General features: G+C 44.6%; 1 protein-coding gene across 1 annotated transcript in view; it reads left to right on the top strand.

The window, feature by feature from the left end:
- Window positions 1–22161, top strand: part of LOC144894136 (uncharacterized) — a 147671-nt gene that overhangs the window by 13861 nt on the left and 111649 nt on the right. The window contains exon 2 of the mRNA XM_078786223.1: window positions 8255–8318. The gene's annotated coding sequence lies outside the window, so the exon portion shown is untranslated. The remainder of the gene's footprint in view (window positions 1–8254; window positions 8319–22161) is intronic.

Below are 22161 nucleotides of genomic sequence, written 5' to 3'. Positions count from 1 at the left end.
CCTGCCCAACGAGTTGAAGTACAGCACTTTCGACCGCAAGCTCCTTGGGCTGTACCTGGCCGTCCGCCATTTTCGCCACCTCCTGGAGGGCCACCCGTTCACGGCCTTTGTTGACCACAAGCCATTGATTTTCGCCATGGCCAATGTCACGGAGCCGTGGTCGGCCCGCCAGCAGCGCCACCTCTCCGCTGTGTCGGAATACACCACGGACATCCGGCACGTCGCCGGAAAGGACAACGCCGTGGCCGACTGCCTTTCTCGAGCCGGCGCCAACGCCGTCCACCTCGGCGTCGATTTCGCCCTGATGGCGACGGACCAGGCCACCGACGGCACGGTGCAGGCGCTCCGGGTGGTGGACACAGGCCTCCGCTTGGCTGACGTCCCCTTTTTTTTTTTTTTTGTATACAAGATCGAGGCTCGTGAAAGAGCGAACATTAATTACACAGAAAGACAAACCGACACATAAAACATATAACATAGGGAGCGGTAGACAAGATGGGGAGAGAGGGGGAAGGACACAAACACAACATTTGAGAGCAGGGACCGAGAGACATGGAGACATCGAGAGATCTGAGAGAGGGCGAGGGCTTTGGGGGGGGGGGGGGGGAAGGGGGCAGTGGGAGAGGTATAAAACATATGGACACTGCCAGGACTTCCAGGAAAGAAGTTGGAATTTCAAACAAGGTGGATCTGGGGTGAATTAGCGGGGGTAGAAAAGATCAAGGTTTTGGATGGGGGAAGATAAGAGATGGTGGTGAACAGCTGTTTTAAAGACCTGGAGGGAGGAGTGGGATTGAAGGGAGTGAGGGAGTTTGTTCCAGAGGCGGGAGAAAAGAGGAATGAAAGAGTGAAGGTGAGCGGAGAGCCGAGATTTCGGCAGTTTAACCATCAGAGGGTTGCTGGCAGATCCTGTGCGACCTGTAGGAATATTTGGGGGACAGAGCACAGAGAGAGCTGGGGGTGCAAGGCCGGAGAGGAGTCGGTAGAAGACAGAAAGACCACCTACCTGCCTGCGGTGAGTGAGTGAAAGGCCCTCAGAGATAGCTTCATCGCTAACACCCCTGTGGGGCGCGCCTCTTCATCGCCTCAGAGATAACACCTTCGCGGTGTTACGTGGTCCCCTCGGTGACTACCTGGTCTCGGTGACCCCCGGACCGTGAGAGGAACTTCGCCAGAAAGTGGTATTATATATGCGCTTTCGCAACGCAATCCCTATGAATTCCACCCAAGAGAAAACTGATTTTCAATGATATATTTCAATGGTAATGATACCATACAATTTCAATGATACAATCAAGGATATATTCCCCGAGCAATCCACCATCCACAATTCACACTCAACAATCAATCCCCTAGATGATTAAGATGGCCATCTTACATACGTGTGTCCCCTTTTGTAGTCACGACCCCCTTTGGTCTCTGTCCCTCACAATGTCTCTGGGCCCCTCCTGACCAAGATGATGGTCGGCTTCGCCGCACTCGGGTGGACGTTTTTCCACCGGGCAGGTATCGTACCGGGAACCACGGCTGCAGCCCCCTCCTGGCCACGCGAAGCGGGTACTGTAAAGCAGGCAAAAGCCACACGCCGCTTGCAACGCGTGTTAGGCCCCAACGTGCGACCCGTACGCGTCTTTGTAGACGGTTCCGCGAACGGTGCCAGACGCTGGGTCGGTGCACGGCCCCACGGCAGTTTGACGTGTCCACCGGGTAGGTATCCGTCCCGGTAACTCCTCTCGCCAGACGGGCTTGGGAACGCCGCTTTTCCACACGGCTCAATATCGATCCCACCTCTCGTCGGAGCGGGGCGAGGAAGAAGAATCCTCGTCGCTTCTCTCGACCTCGTGTCTTTCTTCTTCCGTTTCCGGTCTCTTTTTCCAGAAGGGCTCCTGACCCTCCAACCACAACAACCCTTAATCGACTACACATTGATAAGCAAAGACCTGAATAGTAATTCACATACATTCCCATAAATATGTAACAGCGGACACGGTCCTGCTTTGTGACGTCTCCCAAGGCCGACCTCGCCCCGTTGTGCCGGTCACCTGGAGCTGGAGCATTTTTGCTTCGCTCCACGGCTTTACACCCGGGCCGGAAGGCGTCCCAGAGGCTGGTGTCGGCACGTTTCGTCTGGCACGGGTTGCGATGGGACGTCCGTGACTGGGCCAACGCCTGCACACCCTGCCAGCGGGCCAAGGTCCACCGTCACACCCAGGCTCCGCTGGCTCCTTTCACCATGCCCGAGCGACGTTTCGTCCACGTGGACCTGGTGGGTCCCCTGCCCCCATCGCAGGGGTTCACCCACCTGCTTACCATGGTGGACAGGACCACCAGGTGGCCGGAGGCCGTGCCCCTCGCCTCCACCACCACCGCCGACGTGGCTCAGGCGTTCATCGCCACCTGGGTCATGCCTTTCGGCGCACCGGCGGACATCTCGTCGGACCGCGGCCCACAGTTCACGTCCGAACTGTGGGGCGCGGTCGCCCGCACGTTGGGCGTTACCCTGCACCGCACCACGGCCTACCACCCCCAGGCCAACGGGTTGTGCGAGCGGGTCCACCGCTCCATGAAGGCCGCACTCATGGCCGGCCTCCAGGACGACGGCTGGGCCGACCGGCTCCCGTGGGTCCTTTTGGGCCTCCACACGGCTCCAAAGGAGGACCTCCAGGCGTCCACCGCCGAGCTGGTGTACGGCCAGGCCCTCCGCATCCCGGCCGAGTTCGTGCCCGATGCCACCAGCCCCTGGTCCGCCGCGCGCCAGCGCATGGACTTCCAGGAGGCCGCCCAACGTTTCGCCCCGGTGCCCACGTCCCGCCACGGCGACCCCCAATCCTACGTCCCCCCAGCACTCCACACGGCGGAGTACGTCTTTGTGCGCCACGACACGCCACGACGCGCACCGGGGGCCGCTCCGGCCACCATACGACGGACCCTTCCGGGTCCTACGACAGGACAACAAGTCCTTCGTTGTCAGCATCGTCAGCATCGGCGGCCGGGCGGACCGGATTTCTGTGGACCGCCTCAAGCCGGCCCACATGGACGTCGGCCAGCCGCCACGGCTGGCTCTCCCACCGCGGCGCGGCCGCCCCCCGTCCACTGCACCCCCCGTCCGGCCACCCGCCACCACACCTGCCCCCCCCCTCCCCCGCGACCAGCCAGGGGTCGTTTCGGTCGGGTCATCCGGACCCCCCTCAGGTTGACCTTCCTGGACGAAGTCGATTCTGGGGGGGCGTGTGTAGCGACCCATGGGTCCCCCAAAGCTTAAGACCAGCAACAGAATCTCCTGGCCCAAGCCGGTGACGTAACCGGCGGCCAAACCGCGGCGCCGAGGTTATAATCCTTTGCACCTGTCGGTCACATGACCACCAAAGCGTGCCTCGCCTGAGAGGCGTGGCTTTGGTTCTGATGTATGCTTTTTGGTTTGGATATATATATGCGAACCCGATAAACGGGCTTTCAGAGTTCCCGAGATGATTATACAATAAACATCTTCTCGGACGAGTTTGTGTCTTGTCCGTCACTTTGTCCGTCTCAAGCAGGAGCGCTGCTCCTTCAACGTTATGTTACATAATGAAGTGTTATGTTATGTAATCAAGTGGTATGTTATGTAATCAAGTGCTACATTACATTATGTAATCAAGTGTTACATTATGTAATCAAGTGCTACATTACATTATGTAATCAAGTGTTACATTATGTAATCAAGTGTTGTGTTATGCTACATCAAACATTACGTTACATAATGAAGTGTTATGTTATGTAATCAAATGTTGCATTATGTTACATAATGAAGTGTTACGTTATGTAATCAACTGTTATGTTATGTTACAACAACCTCTCCTCTGACGCTGGCAACCTCAACATTCTCGTCCTCCTCGACCTCAGCGCTGCTTTTGACACCATCGATCACACCATCCTCCTCACCCAACTTGAATCCACCTTTAACGTTACCGGCACTGCCCTCTCTTGGATTAAATCATACCTCTCTGACAGACGCCAGTTCATCTCCATCAATAACTGCAAATCCCCCACTGCTCCCCTCCCCCAAGGTGTCCCCCAAGGTTCAGTTCTTGGCCCCCTCCTCTTCATCCTTTACCTGTCCCCCCTCGGTCACTTAATCCACCGTCATGGTCTCCAATTCCACTGCTTCGCCGATGACATCCAGCTTTTCATCTCCACCAAGTCCGTCTCCACCGACACCCACTCTATCCTGACAAACTGCATCTCTGAAATAAAATCCTGGCTTCAAATCAACTTCCTCAAACTTAACTGTGATAAATCTGAAATAATCATCATTGGCCCAAAAACGCTCACAAAATCCACCCATAACTTTGCCCTCAACATCGACGGTATCCCAGTATCCACCTCCCCTCTCATCCGGAATCTTGGCGTCATCTTTGACCAAACCCTCTCCTTCGACCAATACACTAAACAGATCACAAAGACAGCCTTCTTTCACCTGAAAAACATCGCCCGTCTCCGCTCATCCCTCTCCTCCACGGCTGCAGAAACCCTCATCCACGCCTTCATCACCTCCCGTCTGGACTACTGCAATAGCCTCCTCTATGGTTCACCCTCAACAATCACCAATAAACTCCAATACATTCAGAACTCCGCTGCCCGTCTACTCACCCATTCCCGGACCCGTGACCACATCACCCCCGTCCTTTACAAGCTTCACTGGCTCCCCATCTCCCAGAGAATCCAGTACAAAATCCTCCTCTTGACCTACAAAGCCCTCCATAACCTGGCCCCATCCTACCTGGCTGACCTCCTCTCCAGACACACTCCCACCCGCAACCTCTGCTCTGCTGGTACAAACCTCCTGACCCCCCCCCTATCCGGACCAAATTCAGATCCTGGGGGGACAGGGCCTTCTCCATCGCTGCTCCCACCCTCTGGAACTCACTACCTCACACCATCAGAGACTCCTCCTCACTCACCACATTCAAAACATCACTCAAGACCCACCTGTTCAGCACTGCATTCAACATTCAACCCACAGCATTTAACCCCTGACTATCACTTCTCCTTTTCCCTCCTTTTGCTTTAAATATTTCCCTATTGATTCTTGTCTTTTTGCACTTGTTGTTGTCATGTTTTGTTATGCATTATGTGTTGCACTCTGTCAAAGCGCCTTTGGGCTTCATGAAAAGCGCTATACAAAATAAATGAATTATTATTATTATTATTATGTTATCAAGTGTTTCATTACGTTACATAATGAAGTGTTATGTTATGTAATCAAGTGTTGCGTTATGTTACATAATTAAGTGCTACATTACGTTACATAAACAAGTGTTATGTTACGTTACATAATGAAGTGTTACGTTATGTTATCAAGTGTTGCGTTATGTTACATAATGAAATGTTACGTTATGTAATCAAGTGTTCCATTATGTTACATAATGAAGTGTTACGTTATGTAATCAAGTGTTGCGTTATGTTACATAATGAAATGTTGTGTTATGTAATCAAGTGTTGCATTATGTTACATAATGAAGTGTTACGTTATGTTATCAAGTGTTGCGTTATGTTACATAATGAAATGTTGCGTTATGTAATCAAGTGTTACATTACATTACGTAATCATGTGTTACGTTATGCAAATTACTATAACACCTGCTTTATGGTCATGGGTGTTACATCTAAATAGATAAATCAAAGGACTGGAAGACTGGTTTCTTCCAAGGTTGAACTAATATTCAATCCAGAACCATAAAAAAAACCACCGTTTAAAGGCCATTTTTCCCCGCAAAGCGGGGGTTGGCCTTTTCGGGGACCGTGGTTGTTGTTGTTTTTTGGTCCCCTTTTTGAAGCAATGTTTTACGGCCGGATGCCCTTCCTGCCGCCAACCCTGTTTGTCGCCTTTTTACGATAAACAGGGAATTACCAGTGTGTACTGGTACTCAATTTGCCGACCTCGGAAGGATGACAGGCTGAGTCAACCCCCCTGGCGTTAATTCAGCGATCGACCGGGATTCAAACCCAGGATCCTTGGATCCTAAGCTGGCACCCTAGCCGCTAGCCCAACACCAGGGACCATACAGCGTAACAATTACTCCAAGGGAGCGCAGCACACACCAAGAGTTCAAGCACCTCAAGGTCACACTTCCGTCCCTCGTTTGTGCCCAAAACCAAACATCTGAGGTTCCTCCAGGAAGATCCTAGCATTCACATAACTAAATAACTATTGTGCTTACATTTTATAACAAACTATTGTGCTTACATTACTAAAAAAAATAGTGTTACGTAATTTTGGAACCATATTGGGTTAAGCAATCATGACCGTTTGACGAATCAGCTCATTCTGATATAACCGTGGCGGAGGCTGACATGGTGAGAGGTGGCGAGTTAATTTTTTAATAGCGCATTAAATGTGTCTCCCAATCACGCTGTTCATCTTTTAAGAGTGTTTAAAATGCGTTTTTCCAATTCAGCCCATCACAGGATTTTATCGCAGGTTGCGACCATAGCATGGTCATTCTTCTTATGAATAAGGATTCCGCCTGGACATGTCTGATCACCAGTTCGCCACTTTGGCCCATGAGCCATTGCCAATCTGCTGTACTATTGGGCCAGGGAAGAACGCAAGGAACTGCATAAAATTCTAAAAACGCAGGAAACGCCATTTCTGATGATCAATTCTTCAAAATTTCCTGGGGGAGACTCCACAGACTCCCACAGTAACCCTTCGGCACGATGACTTCACATCCACCGCCCCCCCCCCCCCCCCCGCCATCTTGAAATTCCTGGATCCAGTCCTGAACCTCAGCCACTGAAGGTGGGCAGAGGTTATGTTTTCACCTCTGTCTGTCTGTTTTTTACTTGGCAATTTTTTTTGACAAGTATGGTGATAACTCACGCTTGTGTTTGTGTGTGTGTATGTGTGTATGTGTGTGTGTTTTGTGTGTTTGTGTGTGTTTTTTTGTTTGTGTGTGTTTTTTTGTTTGTGTGTGTGTTTGTTTTGTGTGTGTGTGTGTGTGTGTGTGTGTGTGTGTGTGTGTGTGTGTGTGTGTGTGTGTGTGTGTGTGTGTGTGTGTGTGTGTGTGTGTGTGTGTGTGTGTGTGTGTGTGTGTGTGTGTGTGTGTGTGTGTGTGTGTTGTCTGCTCACTTATACTTGCCTGCAGGTTACAATTTAAACCGATCTTCAAGAAACTTCACCAAGTGGTAGAGTAGGTGGTCTGACATAATCCTATTTATTTCTGAGGTCAAATGGTCAACATAAGCCAAAGGTCAACAACCTTTTCAAATTTCTAACATCAATTTTCATCCGATTGACTTAAAATTTGAAGAAGATTTGCATATCATGTCACTGAATTCAACCACCAATTATATTTGAGGTCAAAAGGATGCTTCACTGAGTGCCATTCTACTTTGTTCTCTTTTGCCAAGTGTCGTTCTATGAGTGATTTTTCATTTGTCTGTTCGTCTGTGAACAGGATATGTCAAAAAGTTGTGGACGGATTTGGACGAAATTTGGTGGAGAGGTTTGGTATGTGACAAGGACGAAATGATTACATTTTGGTAAAGATCCGAATACGGATCCAGATATGAGGATTTAAAAAAATTTAAGGTGATTCTTCAGCATTGAGAAATGGGGTAAAAAATTATATATAGCGTGATATTTCAAAAGGTTCTGGATGGATTATGACAAAACTAGGAGGATGAGTTGGTTAGGCAGCGAGAACAAGCATATTAGATTTTGGTTCAGGTCTGGATCCAGATCTGATCTATTATTGGGATACAAAAGGTAAACGTTTCAGTCTGGCGGAGGTATGTGCTCTACCCAGTGCCAATCTAGTTGTATACATATTTGGTGAATTGTGGCCATGTAGTTTTGCCTTTATATATAATCCATCAGAATCGTGCTTTTCCCCATCTCCATGACCAACAAAGATACTCGTTTATGATACAGTTGGAAACTTAAATGTAAATTATGATGGCATTTGTTTGGCAACTCCAGTACGTACAATTGTTGATTTAACATGCTGTTGTTCTTGCTTATTTGGCCATGTTTCAGGATCTGCCATGGACCATTGGTACTGAGACATGGTGGGTGATTGTGCCAGAGCCAAACATCGGGAATGCATGAGTGTTGAGCCTAACAGTGCAGTTTTTATTCCAGACATTGTTTGATGGATGCAATAGGAAGCATTCTGAGGAACTTTGAGTATCTTCATTGTCTTTTTACTTTGGCAAGTCATCAATATCTGATCTGATTCAATATCTAACGTACATCAATTTTATTTGGCAGGTCTGAAAGCAGACTTGCATCGTCTCCTGGAACCCATGGACATTTCTTCATCTTCATCCATAAAGTGAGCAATGCGATCCCATCCCGTGGAGGTTTCTGAAAATTGTCTTAATACTTTCAATGTTATCAGCTGCTACACCTGTTTCTATTCCTTGTTACTCCCATATCTCTGGGGAGTCATGAAAGTTTCCATTGCTAAGAATTTATCATTTAACAGATGACTTCTATTGGGGACAGAACCATACCCTTATGCAAGGACGGAAACATAGATTTAGGCCACCGTCCAAAGACATACCCTATACTGTTTTTAAAATTCCATTTGAAAGATGCATGTGAGAGCTTTAACATACACAAGTGAGTGTTGATAAACGTTAGAGCTGTCTGAATGATCCTCATTGTTGGTGGAGTACTCATTGTTGCGATATTCTGAATGTGAAGCACCAATGTACCGGTTTATACCAAAGCCAGGAATCAAACCCAGACTATACAGCTCAACTGGGAGTTTACTACCTCTGATCTATCCTATCCAGTTTACGACACATTTGTTTCACTTTACCCACCCAACTTACGTCTTTCCATTTGTCTCGGTATCTATGTATTTCACTATTTCACATGAGCACAAATTTTGGTTTTCATGCTGATGTGCTTCAATATCTGATATGCTTGCTGTTATAATCGTGTTTGCGGAGAATTTGTAGTGCATGTATTAAAAAAAAAGAATCCAGAAAATAGTTCTGGTGACAAGTAAGACATGGTTTAATTAAGCTTAAGTTTGCTATTATGCATTGTTACCGGAACAGGTTATTGTGCATTGTTACCAATTGAAAACAATGAAAACTACAAAGCATCCAAAAATGCAAAGCCTGTCCGCGTCCGCTTTGTACTCAAACTAAACTTGACAAAAACTGTAGCTGAAAAAAAAAATGTAAAATTTATAAATCAATGTTCGCCAAATTCTCATAATGAAGGTTTGTTGAAAATTTTATGATTAAAAGCTCGAATGGTTGAAAAAGTTATGGCTTGGACATACCTGACTGGTATGATCAAATTGAGAGAATCAATAATTGATTGATTAATTGTGTAATTAAGTTAAGTAAATACAACAACAACAACATGCATTTTAAGGCCATTTTCCCTGCTAGAGCCGGGGTTAGCCTTGCGGACCCCATGACAATCTTCTCCATTTTGCCCTATTTTCTGCATCTCTCCTTGTTAACCCCCTTGCCCGCATTTCTTCTTCCACCATCTTCCACCATCAATTAAGTTAAGTAAATAATAATCATAAAATAATTAATTAGTCAATCAATTGGTTGATTAAGACATACCTTATGAACATATCTTATGAACCACTGTTTCATCCAAAACTGTAACTTTTTGAAAATTAAATCATTAATCGAATAATTAAATAATTAATCGATTAATTGATTAATCAATACATCAAAATTACCATTCACAGCCAAATCAATTGGTCACTGTCATGTCCAAATATCAGCTTCCTAGCTCAAAAGGTGCCTGAGATATTGCCTATATGAGAAAGGAAATAAATAAGTACTTAATAAATCGATAATAATTAAGTAATTAATCAATTAATTAATTAATCAAAAAATAAAAAATACTGTTTTGGCAAAAGTACTTGTTCATTATTGTGCCCAAATTTCAGCTTCCTAGTTCAAAAGACACCCAGAGAAACAAGAGAACCTTGACCTTTGACCTTGAATTTTGACTTGTATAGTCAAAAAACATTGACAGCTTCACTTTTGTCCTTCGGAATCCTCTGGTAAAGATTGACGAAGATATCTGAAAGCGTTCGCGAGTTTGCAAGCTCACAGACAAATAAACAAGAAATGTGTCGCACATATCACGATACTTGCGAAATCCCTAAAATATGTTGTTGACCTTTGGCCGATGTTGACCTCAAAAATAATTGGTGGTTGAATTCAGTGACCTGATATGCAAATCCCCTTCAAATTTCACGTCAATTGGTGAAAATTTTGGATTTAAAAATTTCCACCTTAAGTTGTTGATCTTTGGCTTATGTTGACCTAAAAAATAATTGGTGGTTGAATTCAGTGACCTGATATGTAAATCCTCTTCAATTTTCAAGTCAATAAGACGAAACTTGACCTTTGACATTTTGACATTAAAATAGTTGGTTTCCAAATTCAATGAGGCACTATGCAATTGCTGTTTAATTTCCAAGTCAATCGGATGAAAATTGACGAATTTAGAAGTTTGACCTTGAGTTGACCTTTAACATGAAAATCAATAGGCTTCTTCCTTCTGTCCAACTCTACTATTTGTTGAAGTTTTATAAAGATTGGATTAAAATTGTGACCTGTAGGCGATTGACATACAAACAGACAGACAGACAAACAGACAGAATAATGCACAAGACCAATCGATAGACTTGAAAAGTTTTCGATTTTCGCAAGTAAAAAAAACAAACGAGACAGATCGACATATGACGAAAATTGAAAATTTTGATGATTATGTGATCAAAACATTCATAACAAGTGATCATAGAACCGTAGTTGCAAAATTAGTCTCTGTGACCTTGACCTTTCGACCTCAAAAACAATAGGCTTCGACCTTTTGATTGGTGAACCAATTCAGTGACACAATATGTAAATTTATGTTCAAATTTCAAGTCAATCACTCAAAGTTATGTTAATTTTAAAGTCAATTTTCAAAGTTCTGAAAATTTACAATTTTGTGACTTTGACCTTTTTACCTCAAATATTGGCTTCAGTGACCCAAATATGCAAACCCTATTCAAATTTCAAGTCAATTGGATGAAAATTGAAGACGTTATGTGACCTTGACCTTTGACCCAATTATTATTTCATCTGCTCTATATTGTCATATGAAAAGTTTGCTGAAAAACTGATAAAAACTCAAATGGTAAAAATAAGTTATGGCCTGGAAACACACACACACACACACACACACACACACACACACACACACACACACACACACACACACACACACACACACACACACACACACACACACACACACACATGAAAGATGGCAGTGAGAGGTGGGTGGCATGATTTGCCACCTCCCTCTTGCCTGGGATGAAGAGGGCCACGTTGAATACATCCGTTTCGAAGGAGCCTAAAATGGCAACGTCAATGAGACAAGATGCGCACGAGGTGCACACAAGCTTTTGGAGAATTTGGTGCATCTGCTAAACAGACTCTTCCTAAATATTAAATGAGTGCTTGTTTTAACATATCTCTTGTTTCTAGGTTATAACTGCTTATCTTGAGCCCTTAGCCTTCATTTTGTAATCTTGCCCTTTTGTTTCTTTTGTTCCGCACTGCTTCAATCAGTTGAATAAAGCCATTCTTCGGATCTGAGGCTTCACCGACTTCAATTTATTCAACTGATTGAAGCAGTGCTTCAATTTCCCAAGTGATGATCACTCACGTCGACTTCACACTTCTTCACCAGTCACCAGTCACCTGATGCAGATGGTGGTGCACGGATAGGCTCCTTTCCCACTCACTCGATTCGACCAGCATCAACCCAGTCATGAGCAGCTTGGTGGTGGCTTAGGTAAAGTCTTGTTACATGGCCTCACCGATGTGAGATCGATTCCCATGGCTGCTCAGGGCTCCGGAGACAATTCCACATCCGATGTGCATGCATGCATGCATGTACCTGCAGGATAATTTTTCTTCTTCTTTTATTGCGATCTGGTGGTAGGCCTTACGTAGATCTAGCGTGCTGAATACCTGGTGTTGGGTGACCTTTCCTATACCATCTTGTCAATTCGTGAAAGAGGGTGAGCCTCCAAGAGGGTGAAGCAATTCATTGTTTGAGAGTCGTCCACGACAATCCACTTTTTCTGGCACTCACTTGTGGTCATGAGTACTTGTGATCGCTAGGGATATTCACTGTCCTCAAATACACCTTCATCCCCCAGTCTCTTGATCTTGGCCTGTATAAACTTGGTGTCCGCAGCCATATACCACCTGGACTTGATGGTGATAGGTCGGCAGCCAGGGGTGAGGATAGAGAACAGTGAAGGTGGAGGAACCAAAGCAGTAGTCAGGCTGCATACTTTAAGGTGGGGAGGGCTGGAGGGGGTTATCACCATTGAAGGAAATCTCAACGTTAGTGTGTTGTCTCGGGAAATTGTGTCCTAATATCACATCAGCAGACAAGTCCCACAGAACAGTAAGTTTCACATTGGAGTAAATACTGCCTCCGTAGACGAGTTCTGCACAGCATTATCCAAAGGCTTTGGTGGAGAGGGATGTAGAGGCCATGGAGACTTTGCTCGTAGATGGAGACAGTTTGAGATTGAGGGACTTCACAAAACACGTCCACAAGTGCATTGACAGTCATCCCGTTTACTTGTACTTTCAGAAGGGCCCGTGGAGAGGCATGCAGGTGATGCTGCTGAGACTTCCAAGTCATGGATTGTAGCAGAGGTGGATTTGGAGATGCATAATTTGCAAACCTTTGCAAACTGACATTTCTTTAGGCAAATATTGCAGGTTGCATTCTTGGTGGGGCATTTGCTCCAAGGATGTTTGTTGTATCCGCAGAAAAAAAAAACATTTTGTGATCAAAGCGGCAGATGTTGGTTATTTGGCTGGTGAACAGGTTGCAGCACAGGCATCCCAAGTCTCTTGGGTACCAGCGGATGGTGCACTGTGGGAATCTGCAACAGCAGCAGCAGCCAACCGGAATTAGGGTGCATGATAAGAGTCTGCTCACTTCTGGGCCATCTCCAGGGCACAAGCCTTGTCAAAGGCAGACTGAAGATCTAAAGTCTTGTTCTCCAAGAGTCACTACAGTGAATACAAGTGGATTGCAGTCTGTTGATGGAGTCTCTGATTGAATAATCATGGCATTGTGTGGCTGTTACATCATAGAAGTTGCAATCTTTTCTGAGTTGTTTTCGCACTTGAAGGTTGGTCGAGCATCTCACCAGATTCCTGCCTCAAAGTGGTGAGGAGGTGTGTTGCAAATATCTTTCTTTGGTTTCACATACAGCATCTTGAGTATCTCTACAGAAGCTTGGTACGTTTCACATTCAGCTATGTACTCATACACTGGCAGTGCCACATAATTGGTGAGTACCAATTAGTTGGGGGATATGGGCATCAGTAGCTGTTAGAAAGTTTTGGAATGTGCGGTGCCAGTGACGCTATTCCTCAGCTGCTATTCTGGAGTTGGGGTAGGCATCGACCTGTTCAGGTCTGAGGAATTTATCCATAGTTGAAGTCATCCAGTTGACTGTTCACAGTTGAATAAATTGAAGCGATCCCTCCTGACCAATGTGACCCCTCACGAGCGGATGTTTGGGTTTCAGAGTTGGTCAACCAATGGTCATGCCATTCCATCCTGGATCGCCTTTCCCTGCAAGGTCCTTCTGAAGAGACAAGTGTGCCAGATAAAGCATGCCCCTTTCATTGATTAAGTTTATCTGCTGGAGATGAACCATGAGTACGCCCACATACGACTCCCTGATTGTAGGGAGACCACTGTGTTCATAAGGCACCTCCAGGCAACTTCCCAGGTCTTGAGGCCAGTAACACAACGCCGACAGAATGCATGAACCTTGGACCAACTTCTGTTGAGGGAATTAATACACACTCCTAACCTTTCACCTGCTGCAGAGGAATGCGGAATCCCTGCGGAGGCTGCAATCGTGACTGATAGCACTAACGAACCATTGCCTGCTGAGGCGCAACCCCCATTATGCCAATCGTGCCATTCGGCCTTCTAATAAATTAAACCTGTGAAAGGACTAGTTGAACTTTCTAGATGAGGTGAATGCAGAGAATTTGGTGCATTTTCTATAGGAACTCTTACTAGAAATTTAATGAGTGCTTGTTATAACACATCTCAATTGTTTATAGGTTGTAAACGTTCATCTTGCTCTTAGCCTTCATTTTGTCATCTTGTGCTTTTGTTTCAGCACTGCTTCCTTCAGTTGAATAAAGCCAGGCTTCGGATATAAGGCTTTACCTACTTCAACCCTCAGTTGATGTCAGGATGGTGCAGCCGGTTTGTGAAAGATTTGGACCAAAACACGTTCTCCAGTTGGGCCCACAAGAAGGTGGGAATAACTGGGGCAATCAAAGTAGCCATAGATTGGGGCAATCAAAATAGCCGTAGATTGGAGCAATCAAAATAGCCATATATTGGGGCAATCAAAGTAGCCATATATTGGGGCAATCAAAGTTGCCCTAGATTGGCGCAATCAAAGTAGCCATAGAGTGGGGCAATCAAATTATCCATAGATTGGGGCAATCAAAGTAGCCATCTATTTGGGCAAAGTAGCCATAGATTGGGGCAATCAAATTATCCATAGATTGGGGCAATCAAATTATCCATAGATTGGGGCAATCAAAGTAGCCATATAGTGGGGCAATCAAATTAGTCATAGATTGGGGCAATCAAAAGAGCCATATATTGGGGCAATCAAAGTAGCCATAGATTGTGGCAATCAAAATAGCCATAGATTGTGGCAATCAAAATAGCCATACATTGGGGCAATCAAAGTAGCCATATATTGGGGCAATCAAAGTTGCCATAGATTGGGGCAATCAAAGTTGCCATTGATTGCCCCACTATATGGCTACTTTGATTGCCCCAATCTAAGTAGCCATATACTGCAGCAATCAAAGTAGTCAAAGATTGGGGCAAACAAAGTAGCCATAGATTAGGGCAATCAAAGTAGCCATAGATTGGGGGCAATCAAAGTAGCCATATATTGGGGCAATCAAAGTTGCCATAGATTGGGGCAATCAAAGTAGCCATAGATTGGGGCAATCAAAGTAGCCATAGATTGGGGCAATCAAAGTAGCCATGAATTGGGGGAATCAAAGTAGCCATAGATTGGGGCAATCAGAGTAGACATAGATTGGTGCAATCAAAGTAGCCATAGATTGGGGCAATCAAAGTAGCCATAGATTGGGGCAATCAAAGTAGCCATAGGTTGGGGCAATCAAAGTAGACATAGATTGGGGCAATCAAATTATACATAGATTGGGGCAATCAAATTATCCATAGATTGGGGCAATCAAATTATCCATAGATTGGGGGCAATCAAATTATCCATAGATTGGGGCAATCAAAATAGCCATAGATTGGGGGTTAATCAAATTATCCATAGATTGGGGCAATCAAATTATCCATAGATTTGGGCAATCAAATTATCCATAGATTGGGGCAATCAAATTATCCATAGATTGGGGCAATCAAAGTAGCCATAGATTGGGGCAATCAAATTATCCATAGATTGGGGCAATCAAATTATCCATAGATTGGGGCAATCAAATTAGTCATAGATTGGGGCAATCAAAGTAGCCATAGATTGGGGCAATTAAAGTAGCCATGTATTGGGGGAATCAAAGTAGCCATAGATTGGGGCAATCAAAGTAGCCATAGATTGGGGCAATCAAAGTAGCCATAGATTGGGGCAATCAAATTAGTCATAGATTGGGGCAATCAAAGTAGCCATAGATTGGGGCAATCAAAGTAGACATAGATTGGGGCAATCAAATTATACATAGATTGGGGCAATCAAATTATCCATAGATTGGGGCAATCAAATTATCCATAGATTGGGGCAATAAAATTATCCATAGACTGGGACAATCAAATTATCCATAGATTGGGGCAATCAAAGTAGCCATAGATTGGGGGTTTATCAAATTATCCATAGATTGGGGTAATCAAATTATCCATAGATTGGGGCAATCAAATTATCCATAGATTGGGGGTTAATCAAATTATCCATAGATTGGGGCAATCAAATTATCCATAGATTGGGGCAATCAAATTATCCATAGATTGGGGCAATCAAATTATCCATAGATTGGGGGTTTATCAAATTATCCATAGATTGGGGCAATCAAAGTTGCCATCGATTGGGGCAATCAAAGTAGCCATAGATTGGGGCAATCAAAGTTGCCATAGATTGGGGCAATCAAAGTAGCCATAGATTGGGGCAATCAAAGTAGCCATAGATTGGGGCAATCAAAGTAGCCATGAATTGGGGGAATCAAAGTAGCCATAGATTGGGGCAATCAGAGCAGACATAGATTGGTGCAATCAAAGTAGCCATAGATTGGGGCAATCAAAGTAGCCATAGATTGGGGCAATCAAAGTAGCCATAGGTTGGGGCAATCAAAGTAGACATAGATTGGGGCAATCAAATTATACATAGATTGGGGCAATCAAATTATCCATAGATTGGGGCAATCAAATTATCCATAGATTGGGGGCAATCAAATTATCCATAGATTGGGGCAATCAAAATAGCCATAGATTGGGGGTTAATCAAATTATCCATAGATTGGGGCAATCAAATTATCCATAGATTTGGGCAATCAAATTATCCATAGATTGGGGCAATCAAATTATCCATAGATTGGGGCAATCAAAGTAGCCATAGATTGGGGCAATCAAATTATCCATAGATTGGGGCAATCAAATTATCCATAGATTGGGGCAATCAAATTAGTCATAGATTGGGGCAATCAAAGTAGCCATAGATTGGGGCAATTAAAGTAGCCATGTATTGGGGGAATCAAAGTAGCCATAGATTGGGGCAATCAAAGTAGCCATAGATTGGGGCAATCAAAGTAGCCATAGATTGGGGCAATCAAATTAGTCATAGATTGGGGCAATCAAAGTAGCCATAGATTGGGGCAATCAAAGTAGACATAGATTGGGGCAATCAAATTATACATAGATTGGGGCAATCAAATTATCCATAGATTGGGGCAATCAAATTATCCATAGATTGGGGCAATAAAATTATCCATAGACTGGGACAATCAAATTATCCATAGATTGGGGCAATCAAAGTAGCCATAGATTGGGGGTTTATCAAATTATCCATAGATTGGGGTAATCAAATTATCCATAGATTGGGGCAATCAAATTATCCATAGATTGGGGGTTAATCAAATTATCCATAGATTGGGGCAATCAAATTATCCATAGATTGGGGCAATCAAATTATCCATAGATTGGGGCAATCAAATTATCCATAGATTGGGGGTTTATCAAATTATCCATAGATTGGGGCAATCAAAGTTGCCATCGATTGGGGCAATCAAAGTAGCCATAGATTGGGGCAATCAAAGTAGCCATAGATTGGGGCAATCAAAGTAGCCATAGATTGGGGCAATCAAAGTAGCCATAGATTGGGGCAATCAAAGTAGCCATAGATTGGTGCAAAGTAGCCATAGATTGGGGCAAGGAAAGTAGCCATAGATTGGGGCAATCAAATTATCCATAGATTGGGGCAATCAAATTAGTCATAGATTGGGCCAATCAATGTAGCCATAGATTGGGGCAATCAAAGTAGCCAGGTATTGGGGGAATCAAAGTAGCCATAGATTGGGGCAATCAAAGTAGCCATAGATTGGGGCAATCAAAGTAGCCATAGATCGGGGCAATCAAAGTAGACATAGATTGGGGCAATCAAATTATCCATAGATTGGGGCAATCAAATTATCCATAGATTGGGGCAATCAAATTATCCATAGATTGGGGCAATCAAATTATCCATAGATTGGGGGTTAATCAAATTATCCATAGATTGGGGCAATCAAATTATCCAAAGATTGGGGCAATCAAATTATCCATAGATTGGGGCAATCAAATTATCCATAGATTGGGGGTTAATCAGATTATCCATAGATTGGGGGTTAATCAAATTATCCATAGATTGGGGCAATCAAATTATCCATAGATTGGGGCAATCAAATTATCCATAGATTGGGGCAATCAAATTATCCATAGATTGGGGCAATCAAATTATCCATAGATTGGGTTAATCAAATTATCCATAGATTGGGGCAATCAAATTATCCATAGATTGGGGCAATCAAATTATCCATAGATTGGGGCAATCAAAGTAGTAGTTGCAACATTGTGCCAAGCGACACTAACCTTCACCAGCAAGATTAGTTTTTCCTTCTCCATGACGTTATATCTATATGATAATAGCGTAAGGACTCGACTTTGTTATCCCTTTTACGCCGCACCCAGTGAGCCGATGCCCACGGCACTAATGGATTTACGATCTACGAACCACGCTCTTTGTTTATCATGTACAGACATACTCGAAAAATCTGAATTCGCCGACGTTGGGGCCCAAAAGCATCCGATTAACTGCTGATACGACGCCATCTTACGACGCCATCGTATTGGCGTCTGCTGGGCGAAGGCGAAGCGAGCCGTCCGCTGATTGGACAGTCGAGTGGTGTGAACATGGGTGGTGTGAGCCAAATGGTCTTTTTATTCCCTTGAACATTTTAAATTAGGATATATAAGGAAACGTCTTTATCGTCATTTTAATAAAGTTAAATGGAGTGACGTTGCGATACTCGGGGTGCGTTGCATAAATCCTCGTAACTCAGAGAGGTGTAGCAGGTGGCGAGACGTAAGGAAGCTTAAAGATAACGAGCTGAAACAGACGAACGATATGTCAATCTCTTTCTACACCGAACGGAAATAAAAGTACGAGAGCAGGGAGGCATGGCCTGAGCACTTCGAGCAGAGAGGACTGATTGGACTTAACTTAAAGAGAAAAAATTGGAGCTTAACGGAAGAAGAAGATCCCATGAGCGCTCCCCTATGCCATCCATTATGGTACACTCTATCCATACACCACATCCTCCTTTCCGTGGATGTTCCATGGGTTTCGGCTAGTTTGTACTATTCATAGAAGCAACAGCAGCCATCTTTCTTTATTGGACTCCCAGCCTGGCTGTGAAATGTATATTTGACCAAAGGTGTGTTTTTACAGTAAATAGTGGGTAAAATTCTTATTTGGATGAAAAGTGAAAAAATTTGCAAAGATTATAACTCGTAACCCGAGCTTTTAGAGACTTGTGGGGTTTTTTTTAGCGACCATATGTGTTATATAAATATGTAATAAATACATATAGTAGATACACATAAAACTCAGGCACGAATAATATCAAACTCATGTAATTGAATCGTTTAATTCTGTAAGCTTTTCGAATGTTTCCAATCTGCAAGGGCCTTCTGTCAGTTGTTGTCACCCGAGGCATGAGTATATAACCCGAAACGGGTTCAAGGTTATTGCATAAAGTTGTGTTTGCATCAATACATACGGTAATCGTGACAGTGTAAACCACAAAATAAAGAATACAGTTTAATTATGGAATGGTTCCAAAAGTATTCTGAGATGATAGAGGAATATACAAACTGTGTGTGTTTTTTGGGAATGTTGGGAATGTTGTCCATAATAAGTTCTCCAACAACGGCTTGTATCGCACGACTCAATGTTTCGGCTACCAACAGATGGTTAACTAAGACTCCACTCGCATTTGCCAAAAGCAAAATCCATGTTAACCTCCTCGAGGATATACCTGAGGTGGAGGTGATGCGCCGAATCAGCCAACCAATCACAAAGCTAAGTCGCAAGACCTAGTGACATTTAGCCAATTCTAACATCAGATAATGGCGATATATGTTGTCATCGGTGCATCTGTTTAGTTAAGGAGGTACATTAAATTACATCATGTAAACCTTGTTATCTATGGTGTTTTAATTGTCCAATAAAGACCATCATGTCCCACGTTGTCTGTATCCTCCTCCACTCGGAGCATCTCGAGTGGATTTGTGTATAAATCAGACCATATGTCTTTGATAAAGCAACAGTCTCCTCTGTCAGAAGCGAACTCGTTTGTCCAGTGTGCCAAGCCTCCAGTATTTGCCTCCTGGCATGGTTCGGGAATGCAGCCAGAGCATTCACATTATCCCATAGGGGAATATGGCCAACCCTTAACCCATGCTTGACAAGAGCAGACATTTACTCGTAGTTGCATTCAAAGGCCTTACGGTGTTCTTTGATATGCTGTACCAAAGTACACCTCATGTCTCTGATATATTCCTCACCACAGACACAAGAAATAGTGTACACCCCACCTGTATGGTCATTCTTGTGGTCACAATTAAATGGACATGAAATTAATTATTCAGCATTTATCTGTGAGAGAATTGCACCTCATCTGTGTCCAATGAAATCACATAAATAAATCACATCAATAACAACCACGTACAGGTATTCATATGCTGGTCTTCTGCCTGCAGGCAAGTCCAGTATACACACACACACACACACACACACACACACACACACACACACACACACACACACACACACACACACACACACACACACACACACACACACACACACACATATATATATATATATATATATATATATATATATATATATATATATATATATATATATATTGTTACAGACGCGGTGGTGGATGTTGGTTCACCGAGCGGTTTGGTATGACCGCGCCTGCACGTTTACCCGATTATACTCGAACGTTGCCGAGTCGCGCTACGCTGAATCAATGAAGGAAAAGGACACAACGGCTGGGACTAAAATGACACGACACCAAGGGTTCAGTTCTCAAGACCTCCGGAGGAGGTTATATTAGGGCGGAAGGTTAGATTACAGGAATGAGAGGGACAGCATAGAAAGACAGGCACTTAGACACACTTATCTTATTCCCTGACAGACGACAGATAAACAGGACAAAACTGACTCACACGGGGATTGATGGCAAGGAAAGGCAGAATCGATGGCTCCAGGTGCACCTGGGCTCAGGGCAGGATCGACCCGGTCCGGTCTAGAGATGCGGGGAGGTCGCAGCGCTCGGATGTGGTGATTGTCTTCTCAAGCTGGGGGCGCATCTCTCGTCACATCCGGTTAGTCGCTGCGTATATCCGGCGGGGAGTGACACGCCCTCGGCTCGTTAGCTCCGCCCCAGATGGAATTGGCCCGTTGCTTCTCATTGGGTGCGTGCGGGGGGGGGGTTACCTGCTCCGCCCTTGACGAGGGGCTGACAGGGAGCCCCTTCGTGGTAACCCCGTCGGAGCGCATGGTCAATGGCGGCTAACCGAGCCGGTGTGAGGACGCACACTCCCCCGCGCCGCGCCGTTGTTGTAGTTGTTGTTGTAGTTGTTGTTGTAGTTGTTGTTTGGGGAAGAAGATGGGAGGAGGTATGGGAAGGTCCTAAACTCACTACTGGTGCCATATAATCACATTCTGGTGCAACGAAGAGTCAGAATTAATGGAAACGAGTCCTTAACTGACATAGACTAAGAATAACTAGCAAGATGTCCGAAAGTTGTCTACGTGAGATGCGGTGGACCTGGGCACGACATTTAATGGGGGAAAAAGGGGAAGGTCGGTTCTACAGAGTGTTATTTACAGGCAATGGGACTAGGGAATGGGGGATTGGGGATAGTTGGGGAGTATTGGGGAAATAGGGGAATATTTACAAGCGGATATTGAGGCCAAATGCCATATCCGCAACATTGCACCCTTCTCTACCCTCGGGGCGTCCCGACCCGATAAATTTTTACCTATTTTAGTGTGGCACTCAGATGTAGTTCCCTCTACTATTAACTCTACCCTGAGTGCGACAGTTTTACAGATGTTCACAAATGAGTAAATATGTCCCCCTGCGACGTTGCACCCTTCTCCTCACAGAAACACACCCACAGGATAACCGAATTGCGGAAAGAATTCGCAAACTAAACATACAGCCGGTAGGGAGCATTATTTACAAGACTACGCTGATATTTACACTACGATCCAGGACCTGTTTTTGGAGGAACACATGCAGATGTTATGCATAGAGAGAGCACGCATGCCAGCATCGATACACCAACCCACGAGTGCTCTGTGGCCCACGGCCTTTAATAATGTGCAGAGCACCCCTTCCAAGCACCAAAAGCACCACCCCATCACACAGTCAGCACCATCCGGTGCACCAATAAAGTGTTTATGAATCACCGGTGGTGTCACAGCCGGCCGATGTTCTGCCGCTGGTCTTGCCTTCGTGTGGTGCACTTGGTGTTCTTGC

The sequence above is a fragment of the Myxine glutinosa genome, chromosome 10 (assembly GCF_964187855.1).
Source record: "Myxine glutinosa chromosome 10, kmMyxGlut1.1, whole genome shotgun sequence".
NCBI classification, from domain to species: domain Eukaryota; kingdom Metazoa; phylum Chordata; class Myxini; order Myxiniformes; family Myxinidae; genus Myxine; species Myxine glutinosa.
Note: the sequence above shows the minus strand (reverse complement) of the source record. Positions and strands in the feature narration are given on the sequence as shown.